The following is a 16,080-nucleotide window of genomic DNA, read 5'->3' on the forward strand; positions in this document are numbered from 1 at the left end:
TTTCTTGCAAGGGTGACCACCTTCTTGTTGCTACTTCCTGCTTCCATTCATTCAAAGAGGAAGGGGTTTGGTCTTTCAGTGACGTTACAGAATTGTGAGGATTTTTTAGCCTAGAGGCCTGCAAGTATTACTTCATACTAAATCCAAGTAACCTGGACGATACTTTATATGAATACCAGCTTGGTATAAGAAAGCAAGAAACTATCTTCATTTGATTATTTTAAATGGATTGGAGATTTGCTTAGGTGGAAGACGATCATTACAGAAAGGAGTGCAACACAGACTAATATATAAATAGCTCATGCTGTGAGCAGAACAATAGCTCTGTTTCTTCCCTCAGAGCACAGATACAATTAGTTAGAGGATATTGCATTCTTCAGAAATTTTTGGCATCCAATAGAAAAAAACAATTGCATTTCAAAACAAAATATTGTATTTGAAAATCACTTCCCCTTTTAATTACCTGCCAAGACTTTCAGTCCTTCCCCTGCAAATGAACACATCCCTTGTAGTTGAGCACAATGCTTTCCCACACTGCTGTCTGGTTGTGAGGTTGCTGACTCCTGCTGCTGCGACACCAAATCCTGAACTTCACTCTTGGCAGGAAGGTAACGGCTTTCCACATACGTTGTGTTAAAAACACGTATGTTGCTGTAAGGTTTCCATCTACCATTATGTGAACTTCACTGATTTAACTCCTATACTTTTACTGTCACAAAATAACTATGTCCTTCTGTTCAATAAATGCAGAAGCAAAGCCAGTGTATTCATATTCAAAGCAGGAAATCTTGGTCTCCTGACAGCACTGTATTCCTACTGCTGGATTTATATTCTAATGGCTGATGTAGATTTCATCAGATTGTCCAGTGGCAATAATTCATTCCATGTAACCTGGGCATACTCCGTTCTCGCTGGCTTAGAGAGCAGACCCATTGCACTCACCAGCCAATCCATCTTAAAACTAGTTTAAAATATTAATAATCATGGTTAGCTAGATGGAAATATGATTGATTGCTACATATTCCACTAAATAATAAAACAAATCAATAGCTATAGTTATAAAACCAGACTCAAGGGATAAATTAATCAAAATCAGTGCCTACGTTTCAAACTTATGTCTGTCACTCAGTCTTGCTTCTGTACTGTCTTTTGCCCAGATGTGAAAATCTTTCTCTGAGGGCACCAGGTAGTGGTAGATACAAAGGCCAAATGGATATCAAGTGTTACACCGTTACAGACTCTTCCCTCTTAACAACTCATTATTCTCTTCATTACAAGTGGAAAACCTTAAAATACTCTCATTGCACTGCAATCAGTGTTGACCCCTTATTTCTTGGGTGACTCATCCTAACTGCTCATTTTTTAGTTTCTTCTTTTGTCATAATTGTTTTTCCTGTCATAACAGAAGTATCAATGGCAGACATGGATATGTATAAAGTAAAACAAGCATATTTTACTGATATTTTTAATACTTGAAAACAAAACCACGCCTTCATAAACTTCCAACCCACCTTCTCCCCGTACTGCGTTTATGGAACATAATTTACTTGGACGTGCTGCAATAAATGCACTCACTGCTGCGCTGTCTCAAGAACCTGTTTTACAAATCATGTATATAATAACAAACTTGCACACAATCATTTACAATGATATTACTTACCCCAAATAGCCTTCAAATTGAATAAGATAAAACACACATCATCTTGTTAGCATTCAAAGATCAGTAGAACTGGCAGGTCTAGCAAGAACTGGTAGGTACTGAGCTTTAAAGGAGATCCGTAAGGGCTATCTTTGCATTACCAGGAAGTTCAAAGCTTGAATGTCTGCTTTCTCTGTGTTATTAACAATCCCACAAGGTTTGCAAAGGGAAGGTAGCTATCCAATGCCTTGAAAACATTAAAAAAGACCTCAGTAATAATGTTTCGTCTCTATAAACATCAAGTTTGTTTCTGAGTCATATTTACTTCTTTTTATCCTAAACTGATTTCACCAAAAGTCTACATCACCATGAGCAACGTGAATTTCTGTGCATGTAAGAAGTCGTTTCCTACTTGCACTCCTTTTTTAGGCAAGAGCAAGTGACTTCTGTTTACTGGGAAACATACTTGTCTGTGTTCTGGTTTGCTTGTGCTGCTGGAAGAGTGCAACGGAGCTGGAAGCAGGGGAATTTTCAGCTGGCACTGCTCCTGCGAAGACAGCTCCCACTTGGCCTTACTGTGGAGAAGGACTGGCTAGAATGAGCTGCACGTGGAGATCCTCAAGATCAGGAGCTTGCTGCTGCTGCTGCAAATTAAAATACGCTCTGTTCTCCACCTAGACACAGCGTAGCGCAGACCCGCCTGCAGAGCGACGGAGCTTTGGCCTCCCTCGGCGTATACAGGAGCGTGGCGAAGCGAAGACTCGGAAGACCTGTAAGTTAGTTCCTCTTCAGGAGCCCGTGACGTGGCCTGGCACAGTCAGTCAGGAACCCTGGTCTGCACGATGTCGGGAAACGCGTTTTGAGAGGAGGCCCTGTGGTCGGTCGTGACACTGACCTTCAGCTGACAGAGAGTAAGCAGGCAGGCAGCGAGGATCAGCAGACGTCCAAAAGGAAAAAAAAAAACAAACAATTTGCCAAATTCTGCCCCAAGTGTACCTATGACCTGGTACTTGAAGTTCAAACCCGTGTCACTAAAATCACTTAAGATTTAGCCTTCCTGTTATATGTTGTTCTTTGTGTGGTGGAAATATGAAAACAACGGATAGTGCAGAGTAACTGGCTCACGAGACTAGCTGTTAGCTTTTAGGTCTTGTTCAAAGCCTAAGAAATTTAGGGGTGGAAAGGGCTGAGAAGCGAGGGAAAGCAAGCTGGATCACTGCGGGGAAAAGGATTCTAAGCACAGGAAGGAAGCGCAGTGGGTGCTGGCAGAGCGATCGTGAGGAAGACAAGAGCGATGGTACAGGCACCGCCAGCGCAGGAGACAAAGGAAAGAAAATTCCACGAGAATAAACACGGAAAGGACGAGTTAAAAATCGATCTAAAAAGCCACATGGCTTCCCTTAACTTCAGCTACTGACTCGTCAGCCGGCGGTGGGGGGAGCAGGAGGGGATGCCTTTTACCTCAGAGATGAGCCCAATCCCCCCCCCCAAACCCAAGCGGGAACACCGCCGGCAAACATGAGGGCACCACACGCCCCTTCCCACACTGCGCTCCCCGCAGACCCCTCGGGGACATTCCCCCCCCTCAGACGACCACCGGCGGGCGGCCTGCGGGGCCGCGGGAGCCCCTGCCGGGCAGATCCGCTTCCTCCCGCGGGAGAAGGCAAGACAGCGCAGGGCCGCCTCAGGAGAGAGACCGGCGACGCCCGCCTCCGCCCGGCCCGCTCGGCGGGCTCCCGCCCCGCCGTCGCCCGGGGCATTCCCCACAGCGCCGGCCCCCCGCGCTCCGCCCTCAGCCCCCACCCCCGCCGGGCCGCTCCCCGCTCGGTCACCGGGCTCAACCGGCGCCGGGGCCGCCGCCGCTAGGTGTCACCGGCGTCCGGGCCTCCCCCGCGGCCCCTCCTGCTCTCCGGCTGCCGGCGGGGCTGCCTCAGTACGAGCCTCCGCGCTGCGAGCGGGCGGAGGCGTCAGCCCGCAGCGGAGACGCGAAGCCCGGCTCGGCTCGCCCCTTCGCCGCGGCCCACGTTAACGTGAGGCCCACTCGGGCCGTTCTCGGCACCGCCAGCGGCCGGCCGGGCGGTTTCCCGAGCACGGCCTGCGGCCGCTCTTCGGCGGCGGGGAGCCGCGGCAAGGCGAAGGCTGCGGCGGCGGCGGCGGCGGCGGCGGCGGGGGGAGCAGCCATGTTGGAGCGGGGAATAAAGTGACTTTCCTCGGGGAGGGAGCGCGGCCGGCGGCCCGGCGGAGGCGGCGGCTCTCGGGGCAGCGAGGGGAAGGGAGCGGGGGGGGGGGCAGCTCGGCTCCCGGCGGCCGGATACCGCTCCCGGGCGGAGGAGGAGGAGAAGAAGAAGGAGAAGGGGGAGAGGAACCGCCTCCCGGACCCACGAAGCTCCGGCGCTGCTGGTGAGTTGTGGCTGCTCATTGTCTCCCGGAGCCGGGGTGCGGGTCCGGCCCGCGGGGTTGGGGCCCGGCCCGCGGGGGGCCCTCGGCCTGCGTCTGCGTGGGACGTCGCGGAGCGGGCTGTGTGTGGGTGTGAGGTGAAAACGCGGCCCCGGAGGAACGGGGAAGGTGATGGGAGCTGCGGCGGGGGTGCCCCGTGAGAGGGCCGAGGGGCTGCTCGGGGAAGGGAGGGGGGGCCGGGGCCGGCAGGGCCGCTCTGCGCCCCCGGGCAGGGCCGGGCCGGGCCGGGCCGCGGGGGATTTCTGCTGCCCGGTGGCGGCCGGGAGCGGTTCCGCGGGGGCCGGGGCAGCCCCGGAGGGGCGGCTGAGCCCCGTCTGCGGCGGGGAGTGGGGGGGGAAGCCGAGGGAAGCCGGGCCTGAGGGTTGAGGCGGGGATTGCAGCTGGTGAGCACCGCGGGATTTTTTTGGGGTGATCCTGTGTTGGTAACCGTCCTTTCCTCACCGCCTCCTCCCCTTCAAGCGAGGCTGCTTTCTCCTGACAGCTCTTCTCCTCGCAGCCTCCGCACGTATGACACATTCGCTCCTATTGCAGGTCTGTCCCCCGTCCCCCACCCCCCGCACACCCAAAATATGTGTAGGCTTCTGTGCGTGGCATAAGAGTTGCTGTGCCTTGAGCTTTGAGTTCGTAGATGACAGGATACGTGAACATTTGCTGACCCTGAACTTCTGTGAACTCCTCTTCTCCCTCCCCTTCCTCTCAGATAGGTAATGGCTTGAGCCCAGGGAGAGCAAAATGGTTCTTGTCTCGCAAGGATGGGGGAAATGAGGTGGCATTAGGTATATTTTACATTTCATGGCAATGTACTACACCCACCAGTTCCAGGACGGTGTTCACAGGAGTGGATTAGCTGCTGCGTTAGAAGAATGCTGACCTTGATCCCCTTTGTCTCTTCTGCAACAATTTCGGTAGCTGGCTGGAATTGTTTTGAACTCATTGCTGTCTTTGGCACTTTGCTAATGGTGGTTAACAGTATTATGGGTGTCGTGAGGGAAACAGGGCTGAGGTATATTGTAATCCAAACTAAAAAATTTTAATTTCGGTGAATATATGTGGTTTTTTTCTTTTTGTAATTTAACAGAAGATCAATAGCAACTTTCTTGTAGCTATCGTGGCATAGATAGGAGGAGAGGAAGCCTGGTTTGACATTTTTCCATTCCCACCCCTACCTCTCCTTTTTTAGTTGTATTTATTGAACTGGAAACTAGATGACCAAAGCTTAAATACTCAGAAGATGTGGGGCAGAAGAAAACATTTGTGAAATTAGACTTAGCACCAAATTCAGGTTTGTTTTCTTAAAAAGTGAAGTCGGTGATCTGGTATTTTATGAACTTATGATGTTAAATAGATCGCCATATTGCTTTGTTGTAGGAATTCTGTATCCTCATACGCAGCTCTTGTTATTTATGTCTGCACTTCAGTAAGTGACGTGAGAGACTTGTTTTGAATAATTAGCACAAAAGTAACCGATATGAAAACGTGAAATCATGTGTTTGAAATGCGTAGTGAAAAATTTCCTTAAAAGTTATCTCTACTTGAAAGAACAAACTGAATTTTCTTCTCCAACATAGAGAAACCATTATAATGCTAACTTGGCATTAAAAGGGCCACTTAAATTTGAAAGATGAAAGCATATTTTTTGATGGTGTTATTTAACTACTGCTTTGACAATAATGAGTCTGGCTTACAGAAATCTTTAGGAAGGGTAACGCAGTGAAGTTCATACCTTGCATTTGCATATTGTGTGGTGTAGCCCTGTGTTTACCTGGGATTGAGCTCTACACAAATCAGTAGGTGGGGTCTGCCTACATCCATATCGAAGAGTTTGCAAATTGGAGCCTGTGTTGTCTGAAGCAAATTATAGTTTGAAAGTGGCGAGTCATTTATTTTAAGCTTGGCTAAGGATGTAGTCCATTAATTGATCTTTTTAATATGTAAAATGCCACTAATGTGTAGTGAAATACTTGATTTATAATTCCGCATATAATTAGATTGAGGATAACTGAAAACCAGAACAGGGCTGTGTTTTTCCCCTGAATGGCTCTGGCTTCAATTTCTGCCTAACGCTGCACTGTGAAAATATGATATAGCTTATGACACGGATGTTAAGATGTTCCGTATGCCTGTGTTATTGTTACAATGTGGAGCTCTTACAGTAAAACTATGCAGAATTTTTTGAGCGGCTTACTAACATACAAAGTCTTCTAATTTGTTAAATGACTACCTGCTGCTAGAAGAAAAAAAAAAAGAATGTTTCACTAATCTTAATAAGTTTTGGTTCAGTACAGTGTATTTGAGTAACTGCACCTAAAAAGTGCAATCAGGAAGGGCTTTGTTGGAGACTGATTCAATGAACAGTCTGCATTAAAACCTTTCCAGGAATTTGCTTTTCACCCTCTTTTCACTTTTAATGGAAGCTGTTGATATTTTATGTACTGATCAGCTTTTATTTGTTGGCCAAGAAAGCTGATCAGCTGTATTTTAAAAAGGCATATATACTAGTTGTGTCCTTATTGAATGTGTGATCTGGTGCCGTGTGAAAATAGACAAGATCATGTCTAAAAATCAATATTAATAAAGCTTTTCTAGCGTAAACTTACTGGATGTTGCTTACAATTCTTAAATTACAGGTATCTTAAGTTCTTAGCTGCATGCTTTTTAATGCTTGCTTTTTTTATTTTTGCAGCAAGCTTTGAATATGTATCTACTGAGGCAGCTGGACACCACTGTAATCAGTGGCACTTCAGAATTTGATATAAAACACTACTCCACAACTCTAGCATGTAAAAATGCTTTTAAAATGCCAAATGTTTGCTCGACAGTTATGCTTCACATCTAAAGAACAAACTAAACCAGTGTATTGCTGGTGATCATTGTCTTTTTTGCGATGCGCATAATTACAGCAGTGACTTTTTCCTTCTGAGTGTAAGAACTGGGAAATTTTTTTTGTGCCTGTTCACATGCTGATGTAGAGACTACCTTAATTGGATGTTAGAGGTAAAAGCATTTTATATTTAAATATTTTGATCGCTAGGCAGTAATTCTGATTTACTTTTTAAAAACTTTAAAAATCCCCCTAGTCTTAGACTTTTTAATAAACTTACTGCTGTGTATACCTTTCGGGGCCTAGTAATGTTTTTCTCCATGAAGTGGGGGAGAGCAGATACTGCTTCCTCTGGAAATACTGGATTCCCAGAAATGCCCACTAATGGTGTGGGATGTTTTCTTTCTCCTGTGTATTTTGTGAAGAGTCGTGACACACTTTTGACAGAGTTTCTCTGAAGAGTGAGAGATAATGTTTGTTTAGACAAATGACTATTTATAATTCTGTGTTGAATACAAATCCATACATGCGTGCTCTTAACTAACCTGATGGATTGGCAATTCCTCCAGAGTTGTTGGTTTCCTGAACTCCTTTTAGCGGAGATGTCAACTGCAGAGTTCAGTAGAACTGGCTAATTAGAACATCTACAAACAGTGGTTTAAACCTTGAGCGTTCAACCACTGATGTTGACAGTCACAAGGAATAAACAAAACTGGAACTTGAGCTAGTTTGCCAACTTGGAGCACAAGAACATAAAAAGAATAGAAAAGAGTTCTCCTTTAGTTCTGTGATCCGGTTATATGGAAAACAATAACCTTAATGGATGCATAGATCAGGTAATTTGCATCAGACCAGCTTTTGATACGTCAGTCCTTGGATAATAAGGCTTTTGCCACTTCCTTGGAGATCATTATACCCTATATCTGACTGTATTATAAAATACCATAGACACACTGATACTGGAAATCATTGTAACTCTGTGCTTCACTGGCATATTTGGGCTTTAGTGGTCTAGTGCCTGTTTTTAAAGGATTAGAAATTTCTTTTAATAGGGAATATCAGGTTACCAGGGGTGCGACGTTTAAGCACAAATGTTAGAGAAAAAAGAAATGTGTGAGTAGCATCATTAAAAAATGCAGCAGCAAAAGAAATAAATGTCAAATCACATTTTAATTTTTCATGTGGTGGGGCAGAATTAGGCATAATGGTTTTAAGAAAAGGGAAAATACCAACTTTGTAACATTTTAAATAAACACTTGAAGGCTTCTCTGAATTTCAGGGCAATTTTCTGCTTGCTTATTTCTGTAATACCTTGAAAATACAGTAAGCTGAAGAACAGTTTTATCCTAGGTTTTGATTATGACCTTTTTTTCCTTATTTTTTTATTTATCTTTTCTGGAACAACTAGTTGTGCATATATTACAATGAACAAGGCTGTGTTATTATACCAGAACAAAGAAACGACATGTCTTTCATTTACACTCTTAGCTACAGTTCTTGCCTTTGTATTTTAGGTTAGACTTGCTAGGTATCTTGCATAAGTGAAGGTTACTCTGTGCCTTCTAATCATATTTCATTTAATTATAATCTATACCTCTTAATTGTACGCCTTTCTCTGCTGCTGTTTTCAGGGCTTGGTAGAGTTGCACGATGGTCTCTGATTTTTAACATCTGCATTTTGTCAGCTTCACTAAGGATACTTGCATGCTTTCAGTTTGTGTTAAAGTTGGCAGGATCGTGACTTTCTCTTCTGTGCTCAGTGGACTAGGGCACTTTGCAGGCATGTAGCTGTACTGATATGCTTATATCATAGTGAACTGCCATAACCTGCATAGTCATCTTTCAGAAATGTCTCTTTCCAAGTATTTCTGATTTCCTACTCTTACCTTACTGATATGGAAATATCTTGATTTGTTTGCATTTTGTTCAGGAATGTGCAAGATGTTTTTATACAGCAGTCATTAAAGGTAACATTTAATGAGGTTTACAGTAATGGGTGCTAATTGGTGCTCACTAAAATAAAGATCTTTGGGAAGTATGGATTACTGAGAATTATCAAAGAATATTACTTACCGGTAAACCCATTGCCCTGTAATTCAGAGAAAACTGTTTGGCTTAAAAAAAGACAGTGGCCTTTAGGAGTAGAGAAGCCAGTTCACAACAGTGTAAAGAAGCTGAAGTTGAGTTAGGTGCATGTGATTCATAAGCGAAGCTGAAGACTGCGATGAGGAAAACCCACGCTGTCATGGACTATGACAATAAGGCAAGGTGTGTTTTAGGAGGAAAATGAATTCTAACAAAGCCATTAGCCTGTTACATATGCTAAAGAAAACGTTAGCATTTGATGATCTTCAGAAGAGGTCAATGTTTATTAAATACTGCTATATTCAGATGTAAACCAGATGGTAGTCCTACCTGATGCTCTGAGACACTTCCTAAGAGAACGTGAGGGTGTTAAACAGCTGCCACTGAAGTTGTATGGTACGAATTGTAAGAGCTGATAGGGCACTTTCTGGAGTGTTGTTAATGCTCATGGTGTTTTTCAGTATGTCTTGGAACACTGAGAAATTATGTAATTTTAGCACAACTTAAGGTTTCTTTCAGTGGTTTTAGAAGTTAGTAATATGTATAATAAACTCCTGCTCTGTCAGTTACCATTAAGTACAGGAAATAACTGTTGTTCAGCATATGTTTATAGAAGACTGATCTTGTGGAATTAACTTCTGGTTCTCTTGATTAAAGACTTTGTGTGGTATAATTTTGTTGATGTTGCAAACAGGCTTCTCTGAAACCTTTTGCTTGGCTGTTACGTAACATTTTGATTAAGGAACTAAAACGATAGCTCAAGTGTCTACATATGAAATGGTTTAAAACCTGGCGGATAATGTGAATCAAGTGGTTAACTATAAATAGTTGCCATTACGTAACTGCGTATGATGAGGGCTCCTCACCGACCAAGTACGTTCATGAAGGAGCCCTGGGAAACCTGCTCCGTGCCTGCTGTTGGGCATTGCCACTAATGAAGTGAAAGCCAGTGAAAATTGCTGATAGTTGTTGTAGCACGCAGAAAACTGGGAAAACATAGAGGTACTGCAGAGCAGGTCATTAGCACAGGGTGGATGCTTGGAAAAATGGCAGTTTCCTGATTGTTTACTTGGTGTGGCATTTCATATCAGGCTTTAAAAGATTGAGTACAGTATATTAACTTTATAAATAAGCTAGTGATATTTTGTAATTAACACAAATATGACCAGCTATTATTAGCTTTTAGTTGGGAATTTATTTTATAAAGCTTTGGAATAGTTTCTCATGTATAATGCAGAACAGATATTAAGTGTTGATCTGCATTCAGTATGTGGGTTTTAGGGAAAGCTTTTATTTTTAAAAGGTACTAATATAATTAATAATTCATGAATAATATACAAGAGGAGGATAATCAGTTATGAAATAATAGATTAAATTTTATTATATGTCCACCAGTTTTCTGTATATCTTGAAGCAAAGTTGAATTTCTAAATGTAGAATTCGTAAACATTCTGTGTAGGCCAAAACAGTTGTGGTCATATATATGTTCAACCGGGGAAAATTAAAAGCCTTGTTTTTTTTAGTCTGTCCTTAGTTTATTGCAAGAGCAGCTTCCTCTGTTCTTTCTCTCTTCGTCAAGGTCTCGTTGTCATAAACAGCAGTAGAGTATTTATATATGCAGGGGACTTGTTTCCTTCTTAAGTACTATCCAGTCTTAAAGCTCTGTCATAAATATCTTACTAAATTCTGTAAGTGTCTGCTTGTAAAATGTGAAACTATTTCATAATTGGCCTTATTTATGTTTGCTCTGAAAATGAAATACAAAACTTAAGTCTTCCTGTAGGACTGTGGGACGCTAAGCTTGGGCTGGTGCTGCCTGTGAATAACTTTGTGGCTCCCCAAACAGTTTAAACTGGCATAACTTTGGCCCTGTTGCTTACAGCTGTGGTTATTTTCCCCTTTGCTGGCTGCCGCTGTCATCCCCGCGCTCCTGCCTTTGTACTAGCAGGTGTCTTGTGACCATTTGACTGTATCAGGGAACCGATGGAGGTTATAATAGGCATTTGGGTTCAACTTTACTTTTGTTTTTACACATAAATAATGGTCACTTTCTGCAGAACCGATGGAATAATGAAAGTTTGTAACTATTTATTTTTTTAAATATCCTGAGCAGATGGGAGAGGAAACTTCCTATTGTACAGAGAGGAAAGGTGGTCCTCAACTGCTAAATATATCAAACATATATGCTCTACTGAAGTCTTTTAAAAATGATGTGTAAAACAGCAGCTCAGAAACTTATTTTGGTACTGAAGAAGAAAGGACAGTGGGGAAATAATTACTGATAAATCTTATAAAATGTATTCCTAATTTTAAATATGGGTACCTCTTTGAGGTGGGAGTTATGAAAGGAAATAGGATTTTTGGTGTGGAAATTGTTAGTGTTGGAGGAAAGAAATCTAAGGAAACTGAAAATGATATTTTTTCTTGAATATAATATTTTAAAACTGAACTACATAAGCTGAAATTGAGCTATGGTAGGAATTAAAAAAAATTCTGGAATAGGCAACAGTGAAAAAAAAAAAAATCTGCTAATAACTCTAGTGGTCATATTTTAAAGGGGCCCGGTAGGGGAGTTGTGCAGGGTCCTTGTGTTTTCTGAAGAAGTGATCCCCTCAGGAGAGAGACAAGATGAGATCTTTGGCTTCATTGAAGCTACAGTTTGGATTTAAATCACTGAAATTTACACTAAGTGTTCTTGAGAATAATGTCCTGTACAATACTCGGATAAAGCAATTTCAGAGGCAATTCCAAAAGTTTAAGATTCTCCATAGTATTTCATTACCTTTGTCAGTATGATTCAGTAGGTTGTGGCAAAGAAACAAAATATTTTAAAGCTTATGCTATTTACCTTCAGGATTAAACAAGATAAACAGCTTACAGTGTTCCCATTTGCACAAGTCACAGTATTTTTAAACCTGCTGCTTGTAATTCTGGGTTGTTTATCAGGGAATGCAGTTAACCTAAATGTTTTATTGTGGCTTGTTTCTGATACATCTCAATATAATTCTCAAAAGCAAAACATTTGATCCATAAGCAAAAAAAATAGCTTTAAAGTGTGTTTAGGCAGAAGGCGGCCTTTTGTTATTAAGCATGCTCTTTTTTTTCTGGGCAGCACAGGAGAAACAACATGATGGTGTATAGTAATTAGTTTGCTCAGTAGGTATATGCTTTTCTTGAATTATGCAATTTTAGTATTTTAGGAGCAATACGAAGTAGATTATGCATTCTGAAGGTATGGATTTGATATGCTTTGGTTGAAAGCTTAGTTACTGCATTTTAAAACATGTTTGGTTTTAGTTTGTGTATAAAATGCAAAGTGTTGAGTGTTTTCTAACAGTGTTCTGAACCTGCTTCCTTTAAACTGGGCTCCTTTTTTTGCTGGGCGGGGGGGGGGTGTCTTACATAATAGGAGTTTTGGTTTCCTGGTATTTGTGAATATTGCTAGTAGTGGAAGAGGTAGACATTACCTGAAGGATTTAAGTCATAAGTTTTGTCATTGTTAAAAGTTATTTTGAGGATGAATGGATAGCCAGTGATGATTTGCACCTGTAGCTATGTCTTAACAAAATACCTATATTGTTTTTAATCATCTGTTTCTAGGAGTGGGTAAGTGAAACAGTGAAACCTGGTTTTTTTTTCAGCAAATAATTTATTCACATCTAAAATACTAATTGTGCTAGATTGACTGATTTGGTGTTTGGGTTTTGGGGGTTGTTTTTTGTTTTGTTAAAATGTTCATCTCTATAATCAGTGGAGAGAAACAGGTTCAGAGGGTGATCCAAAGATCTTCATATAGAGCTGCCTCTCTTTCCACATTTACCTTGGAGGGAGCCCATCACAGTCATTGTTTTTGTATTACAACATTACAGTTTAAGCTGAATTAAGCGCTTGCTTCAGAATAATTTTTGCTGCATCAGTAAGCTGAATAGGTTTCCACTACTATCTGGAAAGTACTGGAGGGAAGAGAGAGGGCAGGAATTACACGGTTGATGAAGAAGGAAGAGAGGGTGGCTGGGGGATGGAGCCAAGCATTTTCTTACTGCTGGTGGGAAACTGTGAACTGACCCCAGAACTGGTATGAAACTGTCTCCTAAGTGCCTCAGGTGCCTAAAGATGAATACTGTGAATACCCCTGCAATTTATGCAATTGGGTCTTTAATATGTAAGCAAGAAAAGGTGCAGATTTTTCTTTATTCTCCACTTCTGCTTGCAGGTGCTTAGCATGAATTAAAATTCCAGTCATGTGAGTAGTAATGATAGTACATTTTAATATTGAAATAGGTTTCTGAATGATCTGTTTTCATTTTATGTCTCATGGCAATTTCAGAAACTAGGGTTGCAAGGGCAAATAAAAATGGTCTGGTTTTTTGTATTATGAGAACCTGGTTCTTAGAATATATATGCTCCATCATAAAATAAGACTAGTGAAGATTTGAACATATACTACACCTGCAGTTGATGTTCATTTTTGACTTTGTAATGACATTACACTGCATTAAGTTAGTTGTAAATTTACATCTTTGTATGATTGGATTGTCATATCTGCTTTTGGTAACTGAAATTGTATCTTAATTCAGAGTTTGTTTTTTGTTTTTGCTTGGAAGATAGGATGTGAAATCTCTATTTTACTTGTATATTGAGAATTATTTCCTTGGGTTGGTTGACGTTATTTGACAAGTTTTATGCTAGTTAGGTAACCTGTTGAAGATGTTATTTTAGGATATAACTGCAACAGGTTTTGTGTAGTGTCCTTGGCCGGTTTTCATGGAAAGTAATGCATCACTAGCTAAAGAAGTATGTAGGGATGGATTATGTCAATTTTTGATTGGTTAACTTGAGGCTTCTTTAAGATACTAATCTTCAGGGTGTCAGTGCTGAGGACGTTTTGAAAATCAGCCTTAACAGTGTTGGCTGCAGAGACATGTCAACAGAAGTAATACCCTGACAGTGTCTGAAAACCTAGTGGTATAGATTCTGGTAAGCATTTCTAAGAAACAACTGGAGGAGAAGCAAAGATGGATCTGTAAGATACTGGTAAGCCAGCTCTACACTAACACAGTAGGCTAGGTTTCCCTTTTCTATGGCTAAGTGGTATCTTGCTCTCTGTCTTTTTACACCAATGTAAATGAATCTATCCTGGACTATTTAACCTACATTAATGCTTTACGTTTCAGTCTAGGTAATTGCACTGGTGCCTTTCCAGTTGTATGTCAGACAGAACTAACACATACGTAACCTCACTGCTTCCAGACAGGCCTGAAACACAGACTTGGAAAGCAGTCCTGTTGACTGTCTTCTACAGGGAATATTCTCTCTCAACTATATTGTGTATACAGAGCTTCCAGTAGTAAACTATTAAAAAAAAAAAAAAAAAAGTCTTTGTCGCCTAAGAAGGAAAAAAACCTTAAATCTCTGATAAAGCACAGGAAGCAAAATTGTTGACAGAGAAAATTCCTTTTCTGTATAGTCACTTTTATGAGAAGAGCCACACCCCAAAGGTAATATATTTAACTGTTAGTGGATCCTAGTGACATAATAGAATTTTTTTCGCTTGTATTCAGAGGTTTAAAAGCGATAAAGAAAATAATGTGGGTTAACATCCTTTCGAAGTTATTTGTGGTAGTTGCCACGTTATTTGTGTTGTGTTAATTTAAAAATATTTGTCTGTGATCGTAAGAGGCTTTGGAAAAATAACATGTTCCGTTTTGTGCAGAAGTGGGAGATGTTTATGATGGTTCTTTCATCTTGTTTAACTCCTGACAAAGCTCCTTTCACAGTGTGCACAAGCCTTGCTTTTGCTGCTAGGTAGTAATATTATTCCAGTTGGATTGAGTTATCATGGCTCTTTATCATAAAGTTTAGGAAGCTTTTTGATTAAGCAGTCTGAAATACAGAGAAGCTGCACTCTCTTACAGCACAGAGGTGAACTTCTATTTTTAATAATGTCCCTTTCCTTCCTTTGGTGAGTAGCTTTGCTGTATTTTTGAACCAAACCTTAGGGTTAGCAGTGGTTTTGTTGGGTAGCAAAGGGGATAAATTCAGGTGTCAGAAGTGAGAGAAGGAGTGCCTAGCTAGGACAAAAGGAGACCTTTCCAGGTAGGGCCCGGCATTCTGGCACGCTGCATCCAGAATCGGATATTGCTGGAGTGTGTTCTTGTGAAATATTGGGAACCTGGTGGGGCTTTTGTTTGGTTTTGGTTTTAAGCCAAAGGAAGGCCTAGAGGTTGTTTTAGGGCTTTGCTGTCTATGCCGTCAACAATATTTTGATCTAAAAAGTCAGACATCTGTGTTTATGTAGTGAAACACAGCGTATGTAAATCTGCTCTTAGATCCCTGTACTGAGGTTTTCTTTGAGAGGATATGCTTACAGTATTATTCATGATACATGCTGATTACGTGTTCTAAGGATAATTAAATGTTTTGAACTTTAGTAGGCCATAGGGATGTATCCAGGTATCCAGGTTTTTTTTAAATTCCAGTCCTGAAACACTGTAGATTGAATAATATAATGTTGTAGAAAAGCTAGAGGTGATTACTGGATGGTGCTGTTCATTGCTCTCAAACACATGCTCTGCAGCATCAAAAGTTTTATGACAGAGGAAATTGAATTGAAGCTAAGAAATGTTTTGGATGTCCTGACACGTTGTCTTGTAGTGATACTAGTTCAATCTTATCCATGGTTGTGATGCAATTTTTCATTGACCAGGCCTTCAGCAGAGCACTCTTCACTTCTGTGCCTCTGTACCCATGAACAGAGTGCTGGTCTCAGAATTATGCTATGAAATGCTTTGTACCACTTTTTTTTTTTTTTAAATACGTTGAAGCTTCAAGTGTATGAAAGTTAAATACTGGGAATTCCAGTAATAAGGTTTAAACTTCCTAAAGGCAAAAACCAGCCTTTCTCCTTAATTTCCAATATAGTTTTGTTATCTTTTTTGTCCATCAATATTTTCGGAAGTGCTGTGTTTCCTAAAAAATGTCAGTAGGGAACATCACAAGAGGCACGCTACATTGTTGTTGTTGGACATTTTTATATTTTTAAGTCTTTGCAGCTTATCTATTTTTTGTTCTTGTCTTT

At 41.4% G+C, this 16,080-nt stretch overlaps 1 protein-coding gene and 1 long non-coding RNA gene across 9 annotated transcripts in view; one reads left to right on the forward strand and one right to left on the reverse strand.

The window, feature by feature from the left end:
* Positions 1-1,637: 1,637 nt before the first annotated feature.
* On the reverse strand, positions 1,638-4,623 carry LOC128135378 (uncharacterized). The gene is made up of 2 exons (XR_008233066.1): positions 4,538-4,623; positions 1,638-2,540 (listed from the first exon to the last, which is right to left on the reverse strand). It is a non-coding gene; the product is annotated as an uncharacterized LOC128135378 (long non-coding RNA).
* The window catches only part of CDK17 (cyclin dependent kinase 17), a 95,661-nt gene continuing 83,137 nt past the window's right edge, over positions 3,557-16,080 (forward strand). The window contains exon 1 of one of the 8 annotated variants that reach the window (XM_052774220.1): positions 3,557-4,039. The gene's annotated coding sequence lies outside the window, so the exon portion shown is untranslated. The other 7 variants (XM_052774225.1, XM_052774224.1, XM_052774222.1 and 4 more) reach the window with 7 other exon arrangements.

This window comes from Harpia harpyja, chromosome 23 (assembly GCF_026419915.1).
Source record: "Harpia harpyja isolate bHarHar1 chromosome 23, bHarHar1 primary haplotype, whole genome shotgun sequence".
Taxonomy (NCBI): domain Eukaryota; kingdom Metazoa; phylum Chordata; class Aves; order Accipitriformes; family Accipitridae; genus Harpia; species Harpia harpyja.